The 25,482-nt window shown below is 41.4% G+C and overlaps 1 long non-coding RNA gene across 1 annotated transcript in view; it reads right to left on the reverse strand.

Moving 5' to 3' along the window:
• The window catches only part of LOC141986494 (uncharacterized), a 153,152-nt gene that overhangs the window by 35,697 nt on the left and 91,973 nt on the right, over positions 1-25,482 (reverse strand). The gene's annotated exons all lie outside the window — the stretch shown is intronic.

The raw sequence follows: 25,482 nt of genomic DNA on the forward strand, positions 1-25,482 counted from the left end.
TCTATTTATATCTCAGCGAGATAGTTCACCAAGTGGATAGCAGAGCTCAAACATTCTGTGTTACTATTGTACAAAATACACAGCACATAAGGCTCTATGTTGTTATATTTTATGTCACAAAATCAACAACATACTTTTTATTTGTGGTTTTTGTGTAACAGGAAGAAAATTCAATTTTTGGACACAGCATGGTGTTATATAAAAGAGTTAAGACTAAGCTTAATGGTTTTGAGAAAACTGACAATTTCTAAAGCAAGTTATACATTATACCCAATTTCAAACTACTGTACCTTGGACTTTATTAAAATACTCCTTAAAATGAGGCAGATGTAAATAATCAACATTCAGAACTGCTAAATAAAAATATCAGATCTTTTCAAAGAAAAGTCCCCCCATAGTGGTACACTGGAAAATTTCAACATTAATTTATGCTGTATTTTATTTGTGGCTTCTGTGTAATATTTTTGTCTGAAGATTTGCTTTAAAAAATCAATACCCCTTAAATTTTATTGTAAAACTAAAAGAAATACAGTTTATTATTTAAAATTTCCTCTATCTTCCTTTTCTTATTAGTGGACCAGGTTCTTTAGAAACAACAACAAGTCCCTATAATGCAAGCACCGTCCTACTTGCAGTGACTTTGGCTGGACTGATTGATAGTCCAGGGTCTGACACTAAACATATATAATTCTTGCAAGAAGTGTTCTGTCCACTAAGAAAACCTGTTTACTTATTGCAAGTATAGCAATGACTGACAACGCTTGAATCATGGCAGACTATAAAGAGGAACAGCTAGAGGGATAGGGAGAAAATGTCAAACAACAATTTTGGCAGCGCTAGGACCAAATCTTAGCACTGTTAAGTCAGTGGGGATGGTTTCTGCCTGGTGATGGCCTTATTACTCTCACCTCATTATGACCACACAGAATTCACAAGTCAAAAAGATAAAAGCTGCTTAGAAGAAAAAGTTATCAAGCCTATTGGCTTAATTCCTTAGAGCTCAAGACACAGGCATTTTGTATTGACATTTAAATCGTTCACTGCAGATAGGGCAATGGTATGGTATTTCAGCAGAGTGGTGATATGTAGAGAAAACTAGTAGGCAATGTATGCGCCATTTAAATGCCAGTGACAGATCTTCAGTTGTGCTTGAAATTACCACTTTCTGACCCAGAACCAGATAATACCAACTAAGCAAGAAATGCCCTATACACAGAGATATACAAAATTCTTACAATTTGAAGTACTTTACCATTTAAAAATATCTAAAATTAAGTTCATATTGTTCTCTATCCAAAAGGGTTTTTATATATCATTTAGTACATGTAATCTATTCATTATCTCCCCCCATCTCTTTATTGGCCTCATCATTCTAGTTAGCACTGCCAGTGTGTTACCATACTTTTTTCCCCCTTGGCTGGTAGGATTGCCAACCTTCAAGCATTGTCCTGGAGTCTCCAGTAAATACAAATTTGTCTTTGGTTAAAGATTATGTCATGTGATGAAACCTCCAGGAATACATGCAACCAAAACTGGCAACGCTATTGGCAGGACAGGAAAATTGCTTTCCATAGACCAGATGCCAATCAACAGAATAGTAAAAGGTATTCTTTGGGCAAGGAGCATCAGTTGTCTTCCCATAAGACTGAATAAATTATTTCCAAAATACTAATTTTCCAATAGACTAGGCCCTGGGGTTACTTGTGAAATCCCCCATTTGTTTTTTTTTTTAAATGTGACATCAGGTTGTCCTAAACTTCCATAATTAATTTTAAAAAATACAATGAATATTTTAATTTTGAGAATAGTGCTACATAATTATTTGATTAGGCATTCATCTGAAAAGGCCCTTAATCAAATACTATTGAAGCAAATCAGTGTTCAGCTAATGTATTCATTTGCAAGGTTAATTTTTCAAACTAGTCTGAAAATTATAGTTTACTGTTTGGTATAGTACCTGCTGTCTATACTTGTTCTATATATTTCATCAAGAATTTTCAAGGGGACACATGATTTCGGGATTGAAATATGACATACCATAAATTTATAACTTGACAAGAATAGTTTTTGAGGCTATAAATTTTTTTTTAAATATTGTTTTATTGCTAACTGCTTCATCTTTGAAAAACTGCAACCAACTACTGTTTTGTGAGTCACATGAAAATAATGGTTTGCACTCTTTTCCCAGTTAATTAACCTATACTAATCAATTAGCTAGTCTAACATCAGTCAGTCATGTGGTTGCCTAATAAAAGTGCTCAGAATGACAAAATGCTACTTAAAATTGAAACTGCTTTAGAAATAACCTTGCTAATTTCTACTCCTTCCAAAGCACATGCATATTTGCCAAGTAGAATAGAAAATAAGATTCATTGAGAAAATTCTTACCTATAAAGTGGGCTTTTGCATCTCATTACTGTACACCTTCTTCACTTAGTAAAAGGCAGCAAGTAGCATTTTTCTAGACACAAGCTTTTGGGACTGCCACAGCAGTGCATGGTTAAGTCCATTTCCAGGAGATACTTCCACCGTAGTTAAACTACAAAATGTGCTAACACCATAACTAGAATTAATAACTACTTAGAGCCAACTAGAGGTAACCAATCCCATTAAATGTCAAACACAACCACTGAAGCTACCCTAATGTGGGGTGAGATGTTCCAAACTGGTACTGAGATGCCAATTGTTATTTATGCAGTGTCAAACATGCAAAGCACTTTACAGACGAAAGAAAGTCCTTGAACCAGAGCTTACAACCTGTGTTACAATCCAGTTTACAGGTATACACACAGTCTTCTAACTCAGAGCCAAAACACTCTCAGTAGTAGGAAACTAATATACAATGTACAGGCACATAAAAAATATTAGAGGGAATGAATTCTAAAGAGCCAGGGAGGCTTGCAAAAAACTGTATCTAAAATCTTGGACAACATAAGTACAAGTATCCAACATGTAAAAACTTATGGAAAAAACAAAACACCAAGAGATGACTAAGAGGCACACTTCTATATCATGTGCCCTAAAACAAGGACGAAACAGGAGAATCTCTGCAGTATGTTACCTGCTTCTTCAATGCCTAGATGTCTATCTCAGAATGAAGATGTGCTCTATGGGATGGACTACGTTGGTACTATTCAGACAAAAACCGGAGGTGTCAACTAACACCTAGAGAATGTCACTTGCTCATCCTCAGCCTGGATCTGCACACTGGGAGTAGAGAAGCAAAATTGTTGGTAATGTGTGTAAGCCTCATGGAGCTTACCTTGGTTCCTGGTTCTCTCCCTGCTGGTAATTCAGGGGGAGGTACACAGTCCCTGGGAGAAGAGGGCCAAAGGGCAGACTCAGAATCCCAGTTGCTATGCAACTGAGAGGGAGAGAAGAGAAACACTATTTCCAGTGATAGGGGCCTCTATCAGCTCGGCGGAGGATAGTAGGAGCACCTGGATGGCCACCAGATGCCTGCTCCCAGGGACAGCATGGCCCAAGAGAAAGGGTGGGTTAGAGTCAAATGACTGACAGGAAAAGGACCAGGAAAGTAGAGCTAGACTGACCAATAAGAAAAGTCCTCGGTGAGATGCCTGCCCCTCGGACCACTGGGATGGGGAGAAGCCATTTTTAGGAGTCTGGAGCAAGCCACTGAAAAAGAAGGACTTACTGTGAGTGAGCTCGTGAGTCCCAGGCCTGAATGCAGGGTTCCTACTGAGACCAGGCCTCTGGGTGCCTGGACGCAAAATCTTCAAGCTTGTTCCTTTCCGTGTTCAAGGTAACTCCCAGTTTATTACGCCTGGGGGGATTCTGTGGGACTGCGTGCCTGCAGAAAATTCCCTTCCCCGCCCCCAGCAGAATTCCTGTGCTTCCCTGCAGAAAGGCACATTCCCATGGGCAGAGTCTTTTGGGGGGATTACCCCCTCAAACAGAGGGGAGGCGTGGGGGGCACATAGGGTTATGTGCCACTGCCACCCTCATTTCTGCAAGCGCAGAGCTGCCCAGCTGAAGAACGCTGCATCTGGACTCCACTGACTCTCCAACTGAATGTCACCTCCTGGGTTCTAGCGTCAGTCGTGCTCCCCTTCTATGTGCTGGGAGCCTTCTTGTTTTCTGTGCAACAGTGAGCGCCCCTGGTGGGGCTGTGTAAGGGGTGGGGAGAGGAATGTGGAAGTGAGGGGAAGGGGTTGGAGAAGAAAAGGGGATAGGGGAATTGTGGGGAAGCGGGAGCCCGGCATGCAGCGTCCCCTCAGCAACAGCTGGGGCTCCCCCATTAAGCAGGCCCAGCGAACGTCCACCCAGACAAGCCCTACCCCGCTACATCTGGACCCCTCTGACGAGCCCCACACACCCATCCCCCCATCCCACTGATCCCCAACCAGCTGCACCTGGACCCCCATCCCATCAAGCCCCACTCCCATGGTACCCAGACCCCCCTGCCTAGCCCCATCTCCCTACACCCATATTTCCCCTGCTGAGCCCCAACCACCTTCACCTGGATCCCCTGCAGAGTCCCATTGCCCCTGCACCCAGAACCCCCCAATGAGCCTCTGTGCATCCAGATCCCCCACTGAGCCGCCCGCACCCAGATTTCCCCACAGAGAAACCTCTCGCCCCACACCTGGATACCCCACACACTAAGCTCCTTCACACTTAGATCCAGCTGGGCTGAGCCTGCCCACCCACACCTGGTGCACCAGGCCCAGATAGGTAGGGCCCTGGGGTGTTTCTGGGGCAGGCCCGGCCCTTGCACTGTGTCAGGGTCAGATGCAGCCTCACTGCCGAGTCCCTGTACCAGGGGAGGTGGGGACTTCAGGGTGATCTCCCACCTCAATGCAGCCAGTGGTCTGTGCTCCCCACTGCCATGCTGAAGCCACATTTATTTATTGACAAATAAAATTTGCAGAACTTTGTAGAACTTTAAAATATTGTGTACATAATTTTTAATTTTTTGGTGCAGAATTCCCTCAGGAGTAGTTTATAGAGTTTTACTAGGAAAACTCCCCCTACCATCCCAGTCAGGCTGAGTTAGCCCCTCAGCTCCCTAAGGGTATGTCTACACTATGAAATTAGGTCGAATTTATAGAAGTCATTTTTTTAGAAATCGGTTTTATATATTCGAGTGTGTGTGTCCCCACAGAAAATGCTCTAAGTGCATGAAGTGCATTAACTCGGCGGAGTGCTTCCACAGTACCGAGGCTAGAGTCGACTTCCGGAGTGTTGCACTGTGGGTACCTATCCCACAGTTCCCGCAGTCTCCGCTGCCCATTGGAATTCTGGGTTGAGATCCCAATGCCTGATGGGGCTAAAACATTGTTGCGGGTGGTTCTGGGTACATATCGTCAGGCCCCCGTTCCCTCCCTCCCTCCGTGAAAGCAAGGGCAGACAATCGTTTCGCGCCTTTTTTCCTGAGTTACCTCTGCAGACGCCATACCACGGCAAGCATGGAGCCTGCTCAGCTCACTGTCACCATATGTCTCCTGGGTGCTGGCAGACGCGGTACTGCATTGCTACACAGCAGCCTTGTGGCAGCAGACAGTGCAACAGGACTGGTAGCCGTCATCGTCATGTCCGAGGTGCTCCTGGTCGCCTGTGTGAGGTCGATCAGGAGTGCCTGGGCAGACATGGGCGCAGGGACTAAATTTGGAGTGACTTGACCAGGTCATTCTCTTTAGTCCTGCAGTCAGTCCTATTGAACCATCTTATGGTGAGCAGGCAGGTGATACGGATTGCTAGCAGTCCTATTGCATCATCTTCTGCCGGGCAGGCAAGAGATGAGGATGGCTAGCAGTCCTATTGTACCATCTTCTGCCGAGCAGCCATGAGATGTGGATGGCATGCAGTCCTTCTGCACCGTCTGCTGCCAGCCAAAGATGTAAAAGATAGATGGAGTGTATCAAAACAAGAAATAGACCAGATTTGTTTTGTACTCATTTACAAATCCCCCCCCCGCCCCCCATCTAGGGGACTCATTCCTCTAGGTCACACTGCAGTCACTCACAGAGAAGGTGCAGCGAGGTAAATCTAGCCATGTACCAATCAGAGGCCAGACTAACCTCCTTGTTCCAATAAGAACAATAACTTAGGTGCACCATTTCTTATTGGAACCCTCCGTGAAGTCCTGCCTGAAATACTCCTTGATGTAAAGCCACCCCCTTTGTTGATTTTAGCACCCTGTAAGCCGTGTCGTCAGTCGCCCCTCCCTGCATCAGAGCACCGGCAAACAATTGAGCATCTGAGTTGAGAGTGCTGTCCAGAGCAGTCACAATGGAGCACTCTGGGATAGCTCCCGGAGGCCAATACTGTCGAATTGTGTCCACAGTACCCCAAATTCGACCCGGCAAGGCTGATTTAAGCGCTAATCCACTTGTCAGGGGTGGAGTGAGGAAATCGATTTTAAGAGCCCTTTAAATAGAAATAAAGGGCTTCATCGTGTGGACAGGTGCAGGTTTACATCGATTTAACGCTGCTAAATTCGACCTAAAGTCCTAGTGTAGACCAGGGCTTAGTAAATCACTTACCACATGGCAAGTACTGCTCCTACTGCTACTTCAGGGTTGCCCTTCGGCTATGATCGTATCTAAACTCTAGCATAGGAGATTAAGAGAGTAAGAGTTACAATTTTTAGGATAGCTGTTGTAATCTGCACTTGATTACTACGTCCCTTTATGGGGAGAAGAAATCTCAGAAACAGAAGCAGCCTGATTCCTGCATGAAGAGGATGTCTGCAACTGAGATGGTCAGTCCCTCTGGTGCTGAGGAGTCTGGATTCAGCTCTGAACCTGAGACCATTTGTGGAATTGCGAGAGCACCATCTTTTAGTTAGATAGGGAAACTGTCTGGGTGACTCCTATTCTCTGCACTGAGTCCTCAAGCCATGGGGTAAGGAATTGAGGATTTTATTTCCTGTGGTCTGCTAAACCTGTAGGAGGGATTTACCATCTTATCCCATGTGTGAGTTTTTGGGGCGCTGTACTGGGCCAAGTCAGCCAAATTACTTATTACTGCTACAGAAGATATTGTTTTCACAGGTCATCAAGGACCCCTGCAGAGTATGCCTATGGACAGGATATTAAATTTTATTCGTGCTATACCAGGTCACATGACCACAGGGGCAGATTAAGCTTTTGTGGGGCCATGGGCCAGAGCAAGTCGGGGTCCTCCCCACCCCTTCCACCTACAGTGCCCCTCTGCCTCCCCCTCACACTCCTGCCAGGGCTTGCCTGGCCCCCCGCCCGGCACTTCTGCCGGGAAGCAGGGTCAGGGCACAGGGGCTTCAACATCCTCAGAGAAGAATTATGGCTTTTGCTAACACTTGCATAAAATGTTTTATAAAAATCAGTGCAAAATTACAAGGATGGTATAATGAGATACTGGCCCCTTAAAGCCAGAGAAGATAGTTACCCCATTCCATGTGCCCAGGGAAGTAACTGAAGCAGTCTCTGGGAGAGGCATTTGGTTCCAGGGAGCAGCTAAGTCTGGGAAAGTGAAGGTATAGGGCCATCCCAGACCATTGTTCCTGTAAAGGTCCTAGGACCAGGAACCGTGGACAGTAGGTGAGCAAGACTCCCTTCTCTTCCAGACAGGACAGACAGGTGTTTGGGGTTATTAGTCCCATCTAGGAAAGATCAAGAGTCTGATTAGTAACTGAGTGGGTGACTCAAAAAATGGCTTCAAGTCCAGTAAAGGTGTGGGGAGGTGGCAGCATACTGAGACAGCTGCTGGGAGAAAGAAAGCAAAGCGCACTTCCCCAGAAAGGAAAGCTGTGCAACCCTTGAACCTGAGAGGGAGACTCTACAGGCCAGGATAAAGAAACACAGACCCCAGGTAGTAAGGGTGTGAAAACACCTGTATTTAAGGGAAGAAGCGTTTATAGAACAGGGAGGCAGGACCTAAAAGGGCTATGAAGCCATGAACTAAGGGGGGCTCTTTTGGAAGCTGAGCAGTGCTTAATAAGTTAGACTCTATGAGAGGGGGGAAGGTTATTTTAAAGGCTCTGGGTGTAAGAATTATTTTTGGGATGCCAAGGGAAACTGAGGCCTGCAAGACCATCTCAGGCCACAAAGGGGTGTCCTGGGAATGGCACCTGTCTACAGATGGTAATAACAATATTTAGCCAGTTCTCAAATGATAGAAAAATTACAATAAACACAGAAGTGATAGTATACCCCTCCCCAATTCTTTTTAGACTGGCAGTGGTGAAAGAGACTTGCATAACCACTAACATGCATCCCAATTTTGAGCACTATATACTTTGTTTTTTCATAAATCAAACATTACTTAGGATGAAGAGGAATTGAAAAAGAAGCATAATATAAAACATGGTCTAATAGGATGTTGAACAGATCCATGAATATGGCTTTTGGATCCAGATACCTAACGCTGTACCACTCTTTCACAGAGGTCACTGGATACCCAGAAGTGTGGCATCTAGCTATCCTTACCAAACCACCAGCCTTTCAGATACCTTCAAATGAAGAAACACCTCATTAGGAACTTTCCTTCAGCTTGATGTACTGGACTGAGCGGTTTGCAGTCCTGAGAGACAATATATTTTTACTACTCTTAGATGCTTTTCATTCCAGGCCAGAAAAAGAAGACATCTTCGTCTACAAAGATCAGGTTTAAGTTCTCCTAGCTTGGTCATTTCTGAGATAAACAAAGAACTGGTTGATGTTAGTATGTCAGTTCCGTGATAGTGCAGGTGCTGAATTTATCTTAGCTCTCACTTGACTGTGCTCATTTTCAACATACTAACACAGCATAGCATGCAGCAAGAGAAATGTAATCCTCAAATAGTCCCGAGTAAAGATCTAATAGCACGAACTTTAGATTTGGAGCATAAGAGGCAGGTATTGTGGAAGACAGACGAATTCACACAGATTATTTGAAAAATGAAGACAATGTTAAATGCCTCACTCATAACTTACAACAAAAATCCACAGACATCTGGTGCAGATCTGTTGGCAGAATTTGTCCTGACTACTTGTCCACAGCCAATTTCTATTTTGTTTATTCATAGCTAAAAATTGTTTCACAATAAATATGGAGAGTGACAAAACAGCGCTAATTAAATTAATATGACGTTCTCAATTTAACAGTTTTTAGTTTATAAGGTAATAATATGGTTCTCCAAAATGTCAATATGGCTCTCCAAAATGTCAACACTGCAGATTACTCATACCTTCTTGTAATGATTGTCGATTGCTTTTCTGCTGACGTGCTAAGTATACATATGTTGACAAAGTATTAAAGGGCCAATGAAAAAACGAGACTTTGAAAATGTATTTTTAATAATATTACATTATAAAATGTAACAATATGAAATGTATTAATGTATAAAGAGGAATTTAATAAATGTACTGTTCTGTCAAATAAATTTAGTTCTATCAAACGAACTCCTTTATCAAAGACACACAGACAGAGAATAGCTGAAGATCAACGGCAATACTCAGATACTGGGATTAGTCATTAGATTTCTGAACAGGGCCCTAAAGTCTGTAAACTACGTCCCTTCACTTTAAACTGAAAAAGGGAACAGACACACACAGTATAAACAGTGTGCTAAATGACTAAATTGCTTGTTTCCTGGCTCTTTAGCAATCTACGTTGGGGAGACATGCAGTCCAACAACTTTAATTCCAAAGTTAAAGTTTGTTTGCATGGGATATGTGTAAAGACAGAAATATACAAGTTGAGTGACACTTTATTTTTTGTTTTTTGAGTAAATACCCAGCTGCACTATTGTACTAGATAATCACCACACACTTAGAATTGTGTTATTGTCTTATATGCAGTCAAAGCACTTATAGAATCAGAGGGTTGGAAGAGATCTGAGGAGGCCATCTAGTCCAACCCCATGCTCAAAGCAGGGCCAACACCAACTAAATCATCCCAGCCAGGGCTTTGTCAAGCTGGGCCTTAAAAACCTCTAAGGATGGAGATTCCACCTCCTCCCTAGGTAACCCATTCCAGTGCTTCACCACCCTCCTCCCACTGCAACTTGAGACCATTGCTTCTTGTTCTTTACAGTTTATCAATAATTCCAACAAATATCCACAAGCATCTTTAAACTTATCTCCATTAAAGTTAGATGATATTCACTTTCAAGGTAGACATGTAACAGACATATACATCCTTGGGATTAATGTTAACAGATGGCTTTTCTAACTGGTTAAATTCCAACAATACTATTGCTAAACAAATATTCCAACATTAAATACCATTAAGACTTTTTACAGTTGATTTTTCTGAACATTAGAAATCTCTGTGGCGCAATTTTTCTATGAATTCATACTGTCATAGATATTGGGAATGTACCTATCACCAATATACCTATCTGAGAATCTCACAATTAGTGATTGCTTTATCCTGACATCACCCATGTGAAGTACGTAAGAATTATCCCCACTTTACAAATTGGGAACTAAAGCACAGACAGATTAAGACCCACATCCTCTAAGGAATTTAGACTCCTAACAGCCATAGAAATCAATAGAAATTAGGTACCAAAATACCTGTGAGGATCTGGGCCTAAGTGACTTGCCCAGCTTCACAGAATCCCTGTCTTTCCTCAATAGCAGGGGTTCCCAAAGTGGGAGTGGAACAGAGGTTGTCTTTTTTTTTTTAAATGGTTCTCTTAACACACACACACACACACCCCTGTACCTCTTGTCCTTATGGTCATAAAGATAACCTCAAAAATGCCTGTCTGAATCTGCAGATGGTCTGAAACTGAAACAATAGCTGTAAAAGATGTAAACAGCCCCATTCGATTTATGCAAGATCCTGCAGACACCTGTTCCAACTTAAGGTCATATTTGAAGAATTCTTCCCTGAGGATTTGAGCCCATTGTTGAGGAAGGGGAATCAATAAAGTCACATTGCTACCAGATGTGCAAGATTTATTGATTGTCTTGCGATGAATCACTGAAGTTGCAGATTGCAAGTGAAGACGGGTGTCAGTTTTGGTGCTCAGTGAAATGCAAATATCTATTACTTTTTTCCCCCCAATAGGAGCCAAGAGGGCTTCTTTCGTTTGCTTCTTCATGTCTGCATGAAGCAGGATTTTCAAGAACAGTTGCCATTAAAAATAAGTTCAGTCACCAGCTAAGTGTCAAGAATGAACTACTTTTATGCCTGATAAACTTCACGCTGCTCCTTGAACTGATCTGCAATTCCAGACAGATTCAATCTGATTAACCATTAATGTTAATAAAAGAAAGGCAAGTTATTGGATTTAGTTTAAACTGTAGTACATTTTGGGAGCAAATCTGTACAAATATATATTTTTGTGTATGCTGCTAACAAAATGAAGATTATAAATTCTACTCTAGTAATTTATTTGCAGAGTAGGGAAAGTCATTACTAAGAATTGAGGATTCTGATAAGTCATGAAAATACTGATGGCATTAAAAGGGGTCAGGGCTTTGAAGTTTAAGAACCACTGCTCTATGGCTTGGCTTAATAACTGAAGGCCAGATCAAAACCCATTGAAGTCAATGGAAAGATTCCTACTGAGACTTTAATTGGCTTTGGATCAAGCCCTGAATGAGACAGGTGTGAAATTTAAATAATAGAGGGACAGGCCAATAATTGATTTTGACACCAAACAGTTTCAATGTCATTTATGAAGAATGAATATTGTTTATTATGGTGCTGTAACCATTTGAAATGGTTTTTTTTTTTTGTTATAAGAATGGTTTTTATATTACATTTAACATCTTAAGAATATTCCATGGCTGCCTTGATAAAGGGAGTATTCTAATTAACTGATGAAAGCTAGTATAATCTATGTGAACCATCCAGCCCAGCAACTGCAAGTTGTTTAATATCACAAAATTGTTTCAAAAGCAATACTAAACAATAACATTCAGCAACAGAAATCTTACATGGAGTAAAAAAAGAAGGAAGAAATGGAGAAAGACTCCTGTTTGTTACTCTACATACAGTTAAGTATGTATACAAAAGTCAAGAAGCAAGTCCAAGTTAGCAAAGAGACCACTTTTGACAATACCTACAGGCCTGATTCTGCAATATTTGCACACCCAATATTTCCACTGGCATCATTAAAAGTTTTTTCAGTAGAGAAGGAAGGCAGGATCAGGATCATAAGCTGGAGCCTCATTTGGGTTAGAGACAATGGGTAAAATCCCAGCCCCCACTGAAGCCTATGGAAAAATTGCCACCTGACTTCAATGGAAGCAGGATTTCACCCACTTCCTTTCTCGGTATTCTGCTCACCACTTGCCTAGTATATAGGTAGCACTCAAGTAAGTAACCATTAGCTATAGTTTCTCTGTTGGTTGCTACTGCTTTTAAAGCTAGTAGTATGAGTCACCTTTTACAAATTCAAGACAAAGTCCTACATTTTCAGCACTTGTAGAAAGCTAGAAAAAATGTAATTTATAAGTTTTCAAGGAGTCTGCTTCCCCATTCTGGCTGCAGTGTCCCCTAATGACCTGGCTACACGTAGGAAAATTTACACACCATTACATCTTTTTAATTGTAACAGTTTCTTGAATTTATGATCCCTGATCTGGGCTAATACTTATCTTATGTAAAGCTGAATCATGTTTTCAGATATTCAAAATGCTGAATGGTATGTAAGCTGAGTCTTAGGGTATGTCTACACTGCAGCTGGGAGCATGCCTCCAAGCCTGGGTAGACTGCCTCACACTAGCTCTGCTCAAGCTAGCACACTAAAAACAGCAGTGTGACGTCGTGGCATAGGCAACAGAGTGGGCTACCCATCTGCTCGGACCCCGGGGTTGAGCGGGCTTAAACTCAGGAAGCTAGCCCAAGTTGCTGCCTATGCTGCAATATTACACTGCCATTTTTAGTGCCCTAGCTCGAGCAGAGCTAATACAAGTCTGTCTACCCAAACTGGGAGGCACATTCCCAGCTGCAGTGTAGACATACTCTTATGGGTCAGACAGAGAGGAAATGTGGAAGAGAGGAAGAATACGAAAGAGCACTCTTGTGACCCTAAAGCAAAACATAAAAGTTATTTATACCATGCGGAGGTATAAGACAGGCAGCATGGCTCATTGTATAGGAGTCTCCTGGAAGACAGAAGAGCTGGATTCTAGTCATGGTTCTGGTACTGACTTGCTGTATGAACTTATGTATTATATTTGAGTCTCCTGTATTTTTCCACAGTCAAGATGGATGTCTGTTTCCAGCTATTCCACAGTTTTATTAATATCATAGGTCTAATTCCCTGAGAGACATTTGTCCTTTCACTTGGGAGGTAGTTCTGCGTGTCCAAGGTATAGTTTTTCAGATGGCTGAGAATAAAGAGAAGACATCTTGGCTTTTATGGCTCCTGAGAGAGCATATTACTTTGGAATAGTTATTGCTCAGATAATAAATTCCCTGATCACAGTTTATTTATTAAACTAGGTCTGTTCTCCTTAGTGATTTATTTAGCTGTTGACTTTGCTAAGTACCCTTCAATCCTTCAATTTATTCCTTGTCTTTAACTGACATTAGGCAGAACCCCACTTGATTAATTTGAAACAGATTAATATGAGACTTTAGGTTAGGTCATAGTTTTAAGAATGATTTGATAGGGTCACTAGTGGCTTTAACTGCAAGGTTTATGTTAAGATATTTCAACAGCAATAGCATTTAGCATGAGTCCAGAGAGAGAAGCTAAAGACTAATGGTAACCTTGCTGACAGTCCTCAGGGTTTTTGTTTTCCATTGATTCTTTTGCATCATCCCTTGGCTGATGTTGGCTATGACACATCTCACTGGCCTATCTTTGGCCTCATGTAGTTTCCCTGTGTAGTTTCATAAAAGGTAACAGTTTTGTTTCTCCCTCTTGCCTCTTTGGGTTGACACTAGGTACTTTAGAAAATCCTACTTTAGATGGCTGCCCTATTGTCAAAACCCCCCCCTCCAATTATCAGAGTTGCTCATCCAATCTCCAGACTTAGTGTGTGTATCTACACCTTGCTCATAACTGAGACTCAAACGCTCAGTCAGCAGAAAAGAACCTCCCTTCTAACCAAACCAGTAGGAGCTGTAATAAGGATGTCTCAATTTCAAGTCACTGTTTTCATACTCCTATCTGATATTATAAGCACTGTCAGTGCTGACACACTGTTAGACTGAAATTCAGTCACAGATGTCCAGACAATGGCTGCAAGCTAATTCAAATAAAAACTAGGTGATGTTTATGAGATTTTGATGATATTTCAGTTATGCTGGAAGGACACTTATAATACTGTCTGGAACATGTGTATGTGCCCAGAGGCCTTTTGAGAATGATGCATTTCCTCATCTGCCATTTCATTTACAAAATCATTCCATGACATGGACAGTTTTCTAGGTGGATTTATGGTTTGCTCTTCCAAGCAAACATTTAGGAAATGATGATAATCCTTTTAATGGAATGGTGATTGGAAGAACTCTAACAAATTAAAGCATATGTTTTAAACTGTATCTTTAGTACAAGTCTTAAAAGCCCACCAACTGACAAAATTAAAATTAGAGACAAGAACAGTACATAGCATCTGATGCATATAGATGGCAAACTCAGCACCCAGTGTACATTCTGCCTGGTAACGACTCTTCTGTCACACCAGTATATCTTCCTGAATAATGTCTTATAATGACAAAACTTTCTTAACACATGACTCCTATTTGTTTGTGGGAGGGAGTGGGGATACTGGGAGGTGAGAAATTCATGCAGTGTTTCCCACTCTTCCACTAAATTTCAACTAAAAGTGAAGAAAAATGTATATCCTGAAGGCAGTGACTTATGATCCCCATTTGAACATACCTAATATAAGTTAATATTTTTTTTAATTCCACAGTGCCTTTCATCTGATGATTTCACAGTTCTTTACAGTAATGTCTCCCAGGTACTTCTGCAAGATCCATATGGTTCTACCAGTTTTGCAAAGGAGGAAACTGAAATACATGGAGGTTCACAAAGCATGGCAGAGTTCAGAACAGCCATACTCCTTCCAACCCTTACAAATCTTACTCATAACTAGAGCTGTGTGGATTGCAAAAATTCCATTTTGCAAAGGGTTTTGAGATTTCAAGATTTGGCTTAGTGCCAAATCAAAACAAATCCAAACATTTCAAAATACTGTGCAAAAAAATTCAGGAAAAAATGGTTTTGGATTAATATTTAGTGTAGATTTTGAATTACTCTGAAATACATAATAATACAAAATAAAACGTCACAATAAGAAGTTTCAAAATGTAATACTGAAACATTCCATTCTAAATATATCAAAAATGGAACATTTCAACATTGTCAGAACTTTTTTCAACTTTTCTCCCCTAAATAAAATTTTAGCAAAATAGACACTATTTTGTGGAGCATTTCAAAATCAGTGGAACCACATTCTCCAACGGAAAAGGATTGTGTCAAAGTTCCCACCAGCTGTACTCCTCACCTTTCTGTCCTCCTGGTAAGCATTCTTCCCCAGTCATCCTTATATTATTGCATCAACAGGGGACTGTGGTTTCATTGTAGTATCTTTACAATCAACAGGCTTGAAAGTCAACGTGAAGCTGTAAAACTGTTCCAAACACGCTGTGGGGGGAGGAGACTCAACAAGTGGTAAGAGCTATACTGATAAGTATCAAGACATGGTAATTCTACCCAGTTCCATGAACTGTATCCCAGTGAAAGCACAATATAGGCACCTCCCATATAGTCATACATTATGGTGAGAATTCAAAATTAAATAAAAAACTAGTTAAATGATATCGGTGTGTGTGTGCATGCGTACAACATCAAGCTTTTCTATAGTGTGTACACACACACACACGAAAAGCGTGATATTATTATACACAAATGCACTACCAACATAAAAGAGAAATAGTCCTGAGGAACAAGAATATTGGCACAAGATCTGTATACCATCTAATACTGAAAGGTCAAACGCTGCAACTATTCCTAGTTGGCAATGGATAACTTATCAGAGATGCCTTCTTGAGTGAATTGGGCCCATGTTTAACAAACCATTACGTTGCTTCCTTTCTCCATGACATCTTTGAAACCAAAAACTGATACATCAAGAAAGCTGAAGTGCTTAATGCCTATTTTGCTTCAATCTTCAATTAAAAGGTTAACGGAGACCAGATACTCAACTGCAATATTACCAAGGGAGAAAGAACGCAAGCCAAATTAGGGAAAGAACAGGTTAAAGAATATTTACTAAGTTAGATGTATTCAAGCTGGCTGGGCCTGCTGCAATTCATCCTAGGGTACTTAAGGAACTAGCTGAAGCAATCTTGGAACAGTTAGCAATTATCTTCAAGAACTCATGGAGGAACTCTGGGTGAGGTCCCAGAGGACTGGAGAAAGGCAAACCTAGTACCTAACTTTAAAAAAGGGAAACGAAGAGGAACTGGGGAATTATAGACCAGTGTGACAGGCGTCGGTCGGTCCTCCGAGCCCCTAGGAGCGATGGAGAGCTATGGTCTCCGTGGCCGGCCTCAGCCACACCTTCCGGGCATTGGGGAATTAGCGGGGAAGGTGTGCCGGCCGGAGTCAGTGGCGCGCCCCTCAGGCAGGGGAGCGCCGGCAAGAGTCAGTGGCGCGCCCCTCAGACAGGGGAGCGCCGGGGTAGGGGAACGCAGGCCCACCCAACTCCACTGCATTCCAGCCCAGGGCCCTGACAGTGGCAGGAGGCGAAAGTCCCGCCGCTGGGTCAGCGGGGCCATCCGCGCCCGCTGATCAAACACACCCACCCCACGGTGTAGTTCGGCCCCTGGGCTACTTCCTACCCCGTCTCTCAGGCGGGTCGCTCCGGTCCCTCCGTCTCGTCCGGGTATTCCGCTGCGGGCCACTCCCGCTCCCCCTCGGTATCGGACTCATGCTGGCCCGGGCTGCAGTCAGGCCCCTCCAGGTCCTCTGGGTATTCAGCGGCTGGCAGCCCTGGTTGCCACAGGCCTTCCTCCCGGTCAGGCTCCTCCTTGCCCAGGGCTTCGCCTGGGTCAGCAGCAGGATCGCGAGGGAGCAGCCAGCAGCCTGTGTCTATCTCCCTCCCTGGTGCTCTCCTCACTGGGCAGAGGGCCCCACCCTTTGTACTTCCTGTCCCACCCTTCCCCTTCCGGGGATTGGTGGAAGCTTGGCCTGGCCCCGCCCACTCAGGCTGAAAGGGTGGCTCTTTACCCTCTGGTTCGGAGGGGAGCCACCCTGGCTCCCTACAACCAGTCAGCCTAACTTCAACACCTGGAAAGATACTGGAACAAATTAAGCAATCAGTTTGTAAGTATCTAGAGGATAATAAGGTTATAAGGAATAGCCAGGATGGATTTGGCAAGAAGAAACCACACCAACCCAACTTAATTTCCCTTCTTTGACAGGGACACTGGCCTACTGCTTGGGAGGGAGCTGCAGGCATCTTATCTTATGTTGATGTTAGTAATGCTTTTGATACAGTCCCACATGACATTCTCATAAGCAAACTAGGGAAATGTGCTCTGGATGAAACCCCTATAAGGTGAGTGCACAATCAATACTAGGTCCTCAACATTCAAACTATGGAAGATGCCTCTCAAAATCCAGCTAGTCCAAGGGAATGGAGAGCTGTTTGGGACATGCCTGTGGATGGCAGCTTGTCCCAACCTGATTGTGATCTTTTCCAAGACTTCTCCAACTATCCAAGGAAGGCAGACGATCCCAGATGGGGATTCAATATTCAGAAGAACTGAAAGAACATTCTGCAAGGGACATTTGAAAATGACAATTGACAGAACATTCTGGCAGATAACAGGATGGTGTTCTGCTTCTTGGCGCTAAGACACAAGATATCACTTTAAGATTAAATAGGTTTTTGAAGTTGATTGGAAAGGATCCATTGGTGAAAGTTCATATTGGCACTAATGACACATGTCACAGAATACAGATGACTTCATGGAACTCATAAATATGCTGAAGAAGAATGTCCAAGACATCTTCTGAGATACTTCTTATCCCACGACCACAGGAAGACAGAAGGCAGAAGACTCTAGAAGTGAACCAAAGTAGTTAGGTAAGTGGAGGAGTGTTTGTGGAACATTAATCCATCTTCTATGGGGAGAGGGAGCTGTATAGATTGAATAGCCTCCATCTCAGGAGAAAAGGGAGTAATCTTCTTGGGGACAAGCTGGCTAGTGTAGTCAGGAGGGCGTTAAATAGGGAAGGGTAAACAAAAGGGAAGGGTAAAAAGAGGGACAATATGCGCACTCAGCACAAAAATCGAGATATTGTGAACAAGTTAATCAAGGAACCAACAGACATGAAGAAAAGAAATTCTTTAATTGCCTATACACCAATGCTAGGAGCTTGGGTAACAAATAAGAGGAATTGGAACTGGAACTGCTCATTTATAAGGACAAATTTGATCAAGTTGGTATTACTGCTGAGATTCCCATGACTGGAAATTTAAATCAATGGTTATAACTATGGATATGATTTTGTCACATTAAAATTAGACAAAATTCACGGAGCAGTCATGGTAAAAATGTACAAAATCAGGGTATGACCATGGTGGGGCTGAAGCCCAAGCCAGAACCCCATTCCCAAGCTGAAGAAGTCACAGAGATCTGTTAAAGTCACGGAATCCATGACCTCCATGACCAAATCATATTCTTAGTTATAACCTATTTAGAAAGGATCAAGTAGGCAAAAGGGGAGAGGAGGGAGTAGCACTCTATAAAAAAGGGCATTACCTGTTTCCAAAACACTGATAACTTGGAAGAAAATGATCTTGAATGCTTATGAATCTATGTCCTAACAGATAAAGCATAAGATGGGGATGTTAGCTGGTGTCTGCTACAGGCCACCAAATTCCACTAGGAACTAGGTGCGTAAGGAGCCGGTCAGTCTATCTATAATGTGATCGTGGAAGACTTCAATTTGAAAAGAGTTAAAAAAAAAAAAAAGGGTAAAAGGGATAACCCAGATATAATTATAGGTCTTTCAGTCTCACATCAAGCCTGGGCAAGATGATAGAGTAGCTGATACAGGGGGCAGGGGGTCCAGGACTCGATTAATGAAGAATTAAAGGAGTGTAATATAAATAATGAAAATCAACACAGGTTTATGGAAAATAGATCCTGTCTAACTTTATATCTTCTTTTGATAAGATCACAAGTCTGGTTGATAAATTTAATAGTATTGATATAATATATTTAAATTTCTGTACAGCATTTGACTTGGTACTGCATGACATTTTGATTAAAAAACTAGAACACTATGAAATTAATATGGCACACATTAAATGGATTAACTGATAGTTATCAAAAACATAAGAACAGCCATACTGGGTCAGAACAAAGGTCCGTCTAGCCCAGTATCCTGTCTTCAAAGAGTGGCCAATACCAGGTGCCCCACAGGGAATGAACAGAACAGGCAGTCATCAAGTGATCCATCCCCTGTCGCTCATTCCCAGCTTCCAGCAAACAGAGGCTAGGGACACCATCCCTATCCATCTTAGGATCATAGGGTTGGAAGGGACCTCAGGAGGTCATCTAGTCCAACCCCCTGCTCAAAGCAGGACCAATCCCCAATTTTTGCCCCAGATCTCTAAATGGCTCCCTCAAGGATTGAACTCACAACCCTGGGTTTAGCAGGCCAATGCTCTAACCACCAAGCTACCCCTCTCCCCCGCCAATGGCTAATAGCCATTGATGGACCTATCCTCCATTAACATATCTAGTTCTTTTTTGAACCCTGTTATAGTCTTGGCCTTCACAACATCCTCTGGTAAGGAATTCCACAGGTTGACTGCGTTCAGTGAAAAAATACTTCCTTTTGTTTGTTTGAAACCTGCTGCCTATTAATTTCATTTGGTAACCCCTAGTTCCTGTGTAAGGAGAAGGAGTAAATAACAGTTCCCTATTCACTTTTTGATTTTATAGACCTCTATCATATCCCCCCTTAGTCGTCTCTTTTCCAAGCTGAAAAGTCCCAGTCTTATTAATCTCTCCTCATATGACAGCTATTCCATACCCTTAATCATTTTTGCTGCCCTTTTCTGAATCTCTTCCAGTGCCAGTATTTTTTTTTTTGAAATGGGGCAGCCACATCTGCACGCAGTATTCAAGATGTGGGCGTACCATGGATTTAGAGAGAGGCAATATGTCTTGTTATCTATCCCTATCTTAATGATTCCCAACATTCCGTTTGCTTTTTTGACTGCCTCTGTACATTGTGTGGATGTTTTCAGAGAATTATCCACAATGACTCCAAGATCTCTTTCTTGAGTGGTAACAGCTAATTTAGACCCCATCATTTTATATGTCTAGTTGGGATTGTGTTTTCCAATGTGCATTACTTTGCATTTATCAACATTTCATTTGCCATTTTGTTGCCCAGTCACTCAGTTTCGTGAGATCCTATTGTAGCTCTTCGCAGTCTGCCTGGGACTTAACTAGAGCAATTTTGTATCATCTGCAAATTTTGCCACCTCACTGTTTACCCCTTTTTCCAGATCATTTATGAATATGTTGAAAAGGACTGGGCCCAGTACAGACCCCTGGGGGACACCACTATTTACCTCTCTGCATTCTGAAAACTCACTATTTATTCCTATCCTTTGTTTCCTATTTTTAAACCAGATATCAATCCATGAGAGGACCTTCCCTGTTATCCCGTGACAGCTTACTTTGCGTAAAAGCCTTTGGTGAGGGACCTTGTCAAAGGCCTTCTGAAAATTTAAGTACACTATATCCACCGGATCTCCCTTCTCCACATGCTTGTTGATCCCTCAAAGAATTCTAGTCAATTGGTGAAGCATGATTTCCCTTCACAAAAACCATGTTGACTCTTCCCCAACAAATTATGTTCATCTGTGTGTCTGACAATTTTGTTCTTTACTATAGTTTCAACCACTTTGCCTGGTACTGAAGTCAGGCTCACTGGTCTGTGATTGCCTGGATCATCTCTGGAGCCCTTTTTAAAAATTGGCATCACATTAGCTATCCTCCAGTCATTTGGTACAGAAGCTGATTTAAATGATAGGTTACAGACTACAGTTAGTAGTTCTGCATTTCACATCTGAGTTCCTTCAGAACTCTTGGGTGAATACCATCTGGTCCTGGTGACTTATTAATGTTTAGTTTATCAATTTGTTCCAAAACCTGCTCTAAGGACACCTCAATCTGGGACAGTTCCTTAGATCTGTCACCTAAAAAGAATGGCTCAGGTTTGGGAATCTCCCTCATATCCTCAGCCACGAAGACCGATGCAAAGAATTCATTTAGTTTCTCCACAATGACCTTATCATCCTTGAGTGCTCCTTTAACATCTCCATCGGCCAGTGGACCCACTGGTTGTTTAGCAGGCTTCCTGCTTCTGATGTACTTAAAGTTTTTGCTATTATTTTTTGAGTCTTTGGCTAGCTGTTCCTCATATGCATTTTTGGCCTTCCTAATTATATTTTTACATTTCATTTGCCAGAGTTTATTCTCCTTTCTATTTTCCTCACTAGGCTTTAACTTCCATTTTTTTAAAGGATGCCTTTTTGCCTCTCACTGCTTCTTTTACTTTGTTGCTTAGTCACAGTAGCACTTTTCTGGTTCTCTTACTCCTTTTTTTAATTTGGGGTATACATTTAAGTTGAGCCTCTATTAGGGTGTCTTTAAAAAGTTTCCATGCAGCTTGCAGGTATTTCACTTTTGGCTCCTCATTTTTGTGTAGTTCCCCTTTCTGAAATTAAATGCTACAATGTTGGGCTGCTGTGGTGTTTTCCCCACCACAGGGATGTTAAATTTAATTATATTATGGTCACTATTACCAAGCAGTCCACCTATATTCACCTCTTGGACCAGACCCTGTGCTCCACTTTGGAATAAATCAAGAATTACCTCTCCTCTGAGTTCCAGGACTAGCTGCTCCAAGAAGTAGTCATTTAAGGTGTCAAAAAACTTTATCTCTGCATCCCGTCCTGAAGTGACATGTCAATATGGGGATAGTTGAAATCCCCACTACGACTGAGTTTTTTATTTTAATAGCCTCTCTAATCTCCCTGAACATTTCACAGTCACTATCACCAACCAGGTCAGGAGGTCGGTAATATATCCCTACTGCTATATTCTTATGATTAGAGCATGGAATTACTATCCATAGAGATTCTATGGTACAGTTTGGTTCATTTAATATTTTTACTTCATTTGATTCTATGCTTTCTTTCATATACAATGCCACTCCCTCACCGGCATGACCTGTTCTGTCCTTCTGATATATTTTGTACCTTGGTATTACTGTGTCCCATTGCTTATCCTCATTCCACTAAGTTTCAGTGATGCCTATTATATCAATACCCTCATTTAATACGAGGCACTCTATTTCACCCATCTTATTATTTAGACTTCTAGTATTGGTATATAAGCACTTGAAAAACTGGTCACTTTTTAGCTGTCTAGCATTACATGATGTAATTGAATGGGACTTTTTTTCTTTTGACTATGACTCATCAGACCCGACCTGTATTTTATCATCTTCCATCCTCTTCTCCTTACTCCTTATTCTCTAGGACATAGAGAATCTCCATTAATAGAGCCTCCCCTAAGGGATGTCTCTGTCCAAGCCACGTGCTCCTCCGCACCTATCGGCTTTCCCCCAGCCCTTAGTTTAAAAACTGCTCTACAACCAGGGGCAGCCCATCCATATAGGTGAACTAGGTGGTCACCTAGGGCACCAAGTTAAATGGGGTGCCAAATTTGAGGAAAAAAATCAAATTTTAAAAAAAATAAAATGAAAAAAATACAAATAAAATAACGAAGATGTCATTATTTCAATTCCCATGCGTGTACAGAGAGAATATGAATTATAATTCATTTCTCTACATTTCTGAGAATTTATTAATATGTCAAATCTTATTTACTGCAAAAATATATATTTTAGCAAAAAAAAATTTCAATTTGCGACATAGGGTCAAGATGTCCCACTCCACAATTTTGACAAGCAATAATTCAGCCACAATGAAACACATCCGCCAGCGACAAGAGCTGCAATGCTAGTGACACCTAACTCAAATATACATCCAGGTTGCATAGCCGGAAATTTATGTAGAGCGGAGATATTGCATGTTGATACATGTCAAATGGTCATTTTAACACACGTTGCAGGTAGATGGTTAAGAATCAAGTGAATACTGCGGAAAATTGTATTTCTTGGTGCCAAAGAATAAAGAATAATGTCTTTCAGCATTATAAATCCAAAATGTGAGCATATTTAAGCATTAATAAATCTTAGCATTATTATTGGGCTGTATAATTATGAACTTTTCTTTGTTATAACTAGTTCACATGTAATAAATAAGGTCCATAAAAGAAAAGTAACAGCGTTAACGCTTAATAGACTATGAAAGTGATGACATCACACTCCAAGCGGGTAACCGTGAGGAAGGGGATTACTTTCCAAACAAGCGGTGTCAGGTTATAATGTTGAAAAAGACCATTTTGTTTCTGCGTAAACACTGTAACTAACTGTTTTAATAGGTAATGGAGTGTATGTTACTAATCACTGAACCTTTAAGCAGTGAAAAGACATGTTGGGATGGCTGCAATGTGGTTTAAATCACCAACCATGTGGTGTGTAAGACATCCTTAACGCTATAATGCTTGCAGTCGGGAGCACAGTACATAACAATATTCAAATATCCCATGGCAGAAAGAGGAAAAAGAAAACCCTCAGGAGCTGAGTATCGTAAACAAAAGGCTGAGAAGGAGAAGGACCAAGCAAAACAGCAGGGATCCTTCCTGAAATATCTTCTCTTTAATCCAAATAAAGATGGAAGCAGTACACAGCATCCAGATGAAGGAATTTTACTTAGAGAGGAGGTTAGCTCACATCCGCATGGAAGCAGTTTGGAACATCAAGATGAAGGTATATTACTTCGAGATGAGGGTAACTCACAACCACAAAAAAAGCAGTTTGGAAACTCAAGATGATGGAAACTTACCTCTAGATGAAGGCAGCTCACAGAATCAGACTGATATGGAAGTGGAGAAAATGTATTCACCTTCAGAGATACATGCAGAAATTTAAAGTAAACGAAGAAGAAGGAAGAAAGGATGAGAAAGTTACAAACAAGTTACAGTATGGGGACCCAGCTTCATGGCCCAGATGTGATGACAGTGTGCGGCAAAGTGTCATGGAACATGGACCCGAATAAGTTCATGAATTTCCCTTCCCTAAGGATGGAAATAAAAGAAAATTCTCTGCTCAGTATTACAAGAGGAAACTCATTAATGGGGAAGAAATTCATTGAATCTGCTTACAATATTCAATGTCGAAGGACTCTGTTTTGCTTTTGCTGCAAGTTGTTTAGAAATCAAGGAATTGGTACATCACTTACTGAAAATGGTTCGAAGGATTGGAAAAACATATCTTCAATTCTCTCTTCACTTGAAAGTAGTACAGAACATTTGGAACGTTTTCAAGATTGGAAACAACTTGAATTACGATTGAATAAAGGAAAAACTATCAAAGAAAATTTACGTGTGATCAAGGAAAAAGAAAAATATTGGCAACAAATATTAGAGCATCTGATTTCCACAGCCGCAGAAGAAATGAAAAATTATACACTCCAGGTAATGGAAGGCTTTTAAAATTTGTTGAACACCTACCTTTGTTTGATCCAGTCATGAAGGAGCATCTGTGTAAAATAACAGATCATGAAACACAGGTTCATCACTTAGGAAAAAATATACAGAATGAACGGATTCAAATCCTAGCAAATGCCATTAAAAAGAAAATTGTTGAAGCTGCCCATTCTGCAAAATACTTTTCAATAATACTGAACTGTACACCAGATGTGAGTCATGTTGAACAAATGATGATGATCATTGGTTTTGTGGATATGGAAAAGTCTGCAGATGAAGATAAAGTTAAAGTGCTCATAAAGGAACATTTTTGGGGTTTCGTACCACTGAAGGAGACTACTGGAGCATTTATGACTGAAACTATTCTACAAGAGCTTGAAATGATGTCATTATCTGTTGAAAACATACATGGCCAAGGCTATGATAATGGGAGTAATATGAAGGGTAAAGACAATGGAGAATGATGGAAATCAATTCTAGGGCCTTTTTCATTCCTTGCAGTGCGTGTTCTCTGAATTTGGTTGTCAATGATGCTGCTAGATGCTGTTTGGAGGCAAGCAGTTTGTTTGACCTGGTGCAACATGTTTATGTGTTTTTCTCAGGCTCCACACGCCGTTGGGAGATTGACTCGCCAAGTGAATTCTCTAACTGTGAAACCACTTAGTCAGACAAGATGGTAGAGTCGCATTGATACTTTGAAGCCTCTTCGCTATGAACTTGGAAACATTTATGATGCCCTAATTGAAATTTTCTAATGATACTCTCTTTATTGGATCATCTGGAAATACAACACATTCAGATGCAGAAGCTCCTGCAAATGGTCTTTCCAAATTCAAATTTGTGACTTCACTCATTTTGTGGTATATCATCCTTTTTGAGATTAACCTCACTAGCTTCAGGAAAAGAACTTGAACATACGTTCTGCTATTC

Source organism: Natator depressus, chromosome 1, assembly GCF_965152275.1.
Source record: "Natator depressus isolate rNatDep1 chromosome 1, rNatDep2.hap1, whole genome shotgun sequence".
In the NCBI taxonomy this organism is placed as follows: domain Eukaryota; kingdom Metazoa; phylum Chordata; order Testudines; family Cheloniidae; genus Natator; species Natator depressus.